At 31.9% G+C, this 5,362-nt stretch overlaps 1 long non-coding RNA gene across 1 annotated transcript; it reads left to right on the top strand.

Moving 5' to 3' along the window:
- The first annotated feature begins 1,962 nt into the window (after positions 1–1,962).
- On the top strand, positions 1,963–3,847 carry LOC138910809 (uncharacterized). The gene is made up of 2 exons (XR_011415963.1): positions 1,963–2,402; positions 3,504–3,847. It is a non-coding gene; the product is annotated as an uncharacterized lncRNA (long non-coding RNA).
- Positions 3,848–5,362: the final 1,515 nt, after the last annotated feature.

Below are 5,362 nucleotides of genomic sequence, written 5' to 3'. Positions count from 1 at the left end.
TTCAATAAAGCATGAGTTAAGTAGCCAGTAACCTAGAAATCAAAGCCTTGATCAATTGTGAATATGTAAAGAAACATATTAAGATTCAAATTAATTCCCCCTCAGATATCAAGGTTTAAAATTACAAAAATAATTATTACATCCACTTCATGTTAATATTATTAAAAAGAGATTTTTGAGTTTTAATTTGAAAATAATGTTATAACCTAAAGAATTTTAGCCTAAAAACTGCATATATGATATGATATGTAAGATTAAGGAAAAAGAAAAACTGCAATGCATAATTACCTGTTAGTCAAATCTCATAAACTAATATCTGCAACAACAAAAAAAACATCTGCAAAAATAATAAAGGAAAAAATTCAAAATCCGAGAGTGTGGAGCGGGGGCGTAAGCCATGAACCTTTAGTCTTTTAATATTTTATAATTTTTTAAAATAAGATATAAATAAATAAAAATTCTGAAAAAAATATGTTCAGGATTTAAAAAAAATGATAAATTAAGAAAATAGTATAGGAAATATATATACACACTAATATGTACACATACTAATATGAATGTAAACATATTAACATATTAGCACATATACTCTTCTAGTATATTTAGAATAGAGTTAATATAAACACAGTCAAGAAACTATAAAATAAAATATAAGACTTACTCTCGGAGAATTATTTAAAAATGAAAGATAGAACCAATTAAGAACTGACAAAGTTAAACAATAAAAACATACCATAATAAAATAGAAAAATGAAGAATAAGAATTAACAAAAATATACACATGGTATTATGAGTGAGCACCATCGTCTGGTGATATAGGGCAGTGAAATATGGTCTTCTAAAAAACTTTCTCACTTCATATAAGAGGGATTTCATCTTCTTCTCCAAAATTTTGTTCGCTTATTAAGAAGTCAAAATTCATATCAAGCAAATGAAGAGCCTTGTGAAATTGCAGATGAATTCTTACTATGCAAGGCGAGATAATTCTTCTCTGTTGAGTATGTTCTTTGTGATGCACTTGACGAAGAGAAAAGTAGGGTACTAAAAAAATGGAATAAATAGAAAGATTATTGCACCTTTTAATCACTATCATTATTTTCATAATTGAAATTGCCCGTATATTTTTTACAATTGCAATGGTTGTATCCTTTCTTTTTAATGCTGAACCGTTACATTCTTCAGTCATAATTCTTAATTAATAGGTACGAGTTATGGGGTGTGATTTTTTTTTAAAATAAGATATATAAAGGAAAAAAAGAAAAAAAAGGTCAAAAAAAAGTTGAATAAATCATAATTATTATATGTTTGTTGTCTCAAAAGTTTTTTTTTTTTTTTTGAAAAGTGCTTTTAGGGAGAAGCTATTTTTTTCTGTTTTTCCAAAATTGTTTCTGTTTCTACTAGAAAACACTTTTTTTTTTTCTTCTAAAAGCTTGGCCAAACGAAAAGCTTGGCCGAAAAGGCTATGTATCAGCTTACTGTGAATACCTAATTTTTGTACTATTTTAACACCTCCTAAAGTCATTAGTATTTTGTTGCTTTAATTATATTTCCCAATTTTTGTGTCTTTGATTGCATATTTCCTATCATAAAAATACCAAAAAAATAGTTCTTTCTTTATTTGTGCATTTTAGGAATTAAGTAACTATTCAATTGGTGAATTAATCTAGTTAATTGATCATTTGAATAAGTTACCTAATTAATTTATTTGTTTGTGTAAATTTAGTTTAATAAGTAGGATTAAGAAAGAAATTGGGCCAAATTTGAAAGAGAAAGTGGCCAAAAGTGCAAGACAAGGGGCTGCCTTTGAAAGGGTCCGGAACGACGTAGTTTTGCCTCAAAACTACGTCGTTTCATTAAGTGACCCAAGATCAAATCTCACCCATTGATCACCCATTGATCTAATGGTCCATATTTGATCTCTCAAGAGGTATTTAAAGCCTCAAAAATCTGAAAAATTCCCTCATTTCACCCATAACTCTTTCTCTCTTCTCTCTCTCTCTTCTCTCTCTTCTCTCCACCGCCGCCGCCGGAAATCATCCACCGGCGGCGGACCACCTCCAAACACCTCCAAATTAACACCATATAATCTCCACAACCTCCTCTTCCCATATCTCCAAACCAATTCCTTCAAAAAACCCTCAAACTCCTTGAATTTTAGATCTAAGAAACTTTAGCCGCCACTTTTTGGTCCAAATTCTTGAAGCTCCGGCCAACACCCCCCTACAACACATACATGAATGGATAGAGCTCCACGAGACCTATCTTTTCCTACAATTTCACCCCCAAAATTCCCGTCGCCGCCGACCCGCTCCTCGCCGCCGCCACGGCTCCACCGCTCACCACCGCCAAAATGTCCCGAACCCCCATTTTAGCTATTTTTCGGCTTCAAGCATACTTGTTAGGTATAATCGTCATCTCTTTAATTAATTCCTTTTTTTTTTTATTTAGTAGATTAGTTTCTGATTTTTTTTATTTTTTATTTATTTATTCTTTCTGTTTTGGTTATTTATTGTTAATTAGAGTTTCAAGTTAGGTTTATTTAATTAGCTATCTCTATTTAGTTTAGTGATTTGTTAGATTCGTTATTGATTTAAACATGATCTTTAGTGTATTAGTTAAATCGTTCACTTAGTTAGTCGATTATTTAGTTGTTGTTAGTCGTTGTTCGATTATTAACGATGCTCGTTCTGTTTTGAGAATTAGTTTGTGAATTTAGTTGTTTGTTTAGTAATTAGTTTGCACAAATCCAATTCATTCCCATCAAGTTGGTTTTAATACTTAGTTCAATTACGTTTTTAGTCTCGTCTATGCTTTATAAGTTCATAGATGTCCAAGCTTGATTTGTGTTGAGCAAGTAGTTTGTTGTTGATGGTTAAAATCTGAACTTTAGTTTATTTTATCACAAAATAGGGTAATAGTAGCTTACTTTTACTAGTAGGGTGGCTGAAAGGATATTTTTTCTCCTTGCTTCTGACACAGCAGATTTTCAGGTTGTCCTTTCACCTTTGGGACAGACCTTGAACAGTGTTTAGCACACAAAGTCAGTCTTTTTACCAAAATCTGTCCAAAAATCTAACTTTATTTGCCTATTGAAAGGGTTATTTTTCTCCTATAAAAGGGATTGTCTTACACTTAGAATGCAGAGTTCCTTACTCACTGAAAAGGGGGACACTCTATCTTATACTGAAACACATCTTGGAGAGTTGCAAAAAGACATATATCTTTGAGAAAAATCAGCAGCTTAATACATATAACAAGCTGAAATTTCAGTGTTTTGTGAGGATTATTTGAGTGCAAAAACCTCGAGAAAAATAAAAAGATCCCTTAGGCAATTTGTGAAGTTGATAGCTACCAGTTTCAAGCATCTTTGTTGAGTTTTCTGGATTGTCTTAACACTTGAGTTGCTGTTGTTTCTACTGTATTTGCTGCTGAGTTTTTTGTTATTGCACTGCTGTATTTTATTATTTCACAAATCAGGTAACTTTCAAATTCTTATATTGCAGATTCTTGATGATAATAAGAAGGATTTGATCCCGGTTTGGTTGATGGAACATATTAGATCTGATTTTGTTTCAAGATGAATGTTATATTAGTGTTATTATCATGTAAATTTGTTAGAAATTAGTTAAATTATCGTTTTCTTCTTTATATATGTGATTGAAATTGCATTCTGTTAAGATTACTTAGTTTAAGAAAAAGATAAAGACCCCACTTTTAACCGTGTTTGTTTAGTTTGGGCTCTTTTCCGTGAGTTACTTTCATGATTCATGTATAATTATCTAAGAAAGATTTCTAGCTTCAAATATTTTGATGCTTTGAATTATAGTCAACATAATGTTATACTTAATATAGTTCTTCTCTTTAGCATTGAAGTATTACCGTTTTTTGTAGTTTTTATATTTAGTCGTGGTTTTTATGTTATTAATGAGTGTAGTTTGATTAGTGCCATGATTGGTGTAGATGAGTAGAAATATTCTGTTAGTCCTTAAGAAATAGTTGGTTAAGAAGATAAAATATAATAATTAGCATGTAAGTTTCTTTTATGAAAAAAAAATAATTTTTAGTTTGGACATCAATGTAAGAAGCAATTTGGGCTTAGAAGAATACTTGTTATTTTGTGTTGTCTTGGTCATCGAGGCTCTTAAGCAATATGGTCCAAATAAGCTAAAATTTGTAGGCCCAATGACAATAGAAAGCAAGATGGGCATTTTCTTTAAAATCAATAAATTGTCTTTTGTTAAATAAAATAAGTGGCCCAATACCATGAAAGCTTAACATAAGCCTACCCGGGTTTAATGTCTTGCATTAGTGAAAATTATTTTTAATAATAATATTTTTTTTTCCAGTCGAACAAGTAATAAATAAAAAAGAAGCGCTTTTTAATTAATTTAAGCGATAGGCAATTTTAGGCACGTTTGAGATGTAGACCATGTGTTCATACATGGTCCTTGGTCGATTTTGTTTTTAATAAAGTAGTCATGTGTGCATTCCCGCTCCTTGACTTTTCAATATTAATTGTATTTAAACCATGTGTACCGACACGTTCTTTGTTTTGATACATATAATCAAATAAGGACTTTGTGTGCTTGCACGCTCCTAGGCCAAAATTATTAATTATTAAGCAGCACTAGACAATAGTAACTTAAGGAAAATAATACATATTTTATCCAAAAATAATTCAAGCCAAATTTTAGTCAATAAAAGCGACCGTGCTAGAACCACGGGATTCGGGGAATGCCTTACACCTTCTCCCCGGTTAACAGAATTTCTTACCCGGACTTTGTTTTCGCAGGCCAATAATAATAGAGTCAACTCTTCCTTTGATTAGGGATTCAAATAAAAGGTGACTTGAAACACCAACAAAATCAATTCCAAGTGGCGACTCTGTAAATAAAATAATCCCTACTCAATTTTGTCACTTTAATTGGAAAAATCCTTTAATCCACACAATATTACTTTGCGGGTAGAAAAAGGGGTGTGACAGCTCTGGCGACTCTGCTGGGGAGATTAAGAATTCGAGCTTGTATATTGACTTTATTTGGCTTTATTAATTTTTGTATATATTATGATTTATTTGGGCCTAATTTGTTACTTGTCCACTTTATACTGTTTTGATATTGTTGAACTGTACATATAAATTGTATCCTCTCTCGCACCCCTCTAAGTCTTCTTATAGTTAGTTATGTTGTGTTTGCCTACCAGCATCACAAAATTTCTGTCTTGAGATAAAGCCAGTTAGCCTACCAGCTTCTGGTGAAGGATTTAGTCACACATGCTTAGGCGAGAGAGTCGTTAGCTAGCCAGTGCTGTTCTACTACTGGTGATGCTTGACGCTCCTCGGCTCGGGTTGTCCGCTCGAGTA

Source organism: Nicotiana tomentosiformis, chromosome 5, assembly GCF_000390325.3.
Source record: "Nicotiana tomentosiformis chromosome 5, ASM39032v3, whole genome shotgun sequence".
Classification (NCBI taxonomy): domain Eukaryota; kingdom Viridiplantae; phylum Streptophyta; class Magnoliopsida; order Solanales; family Solanaceae; genus Nicotiana; species Nicotiana tomentosiformis.
This window is presented reverse-complemented; position numbering and strand designations above follow the sequence as displayed.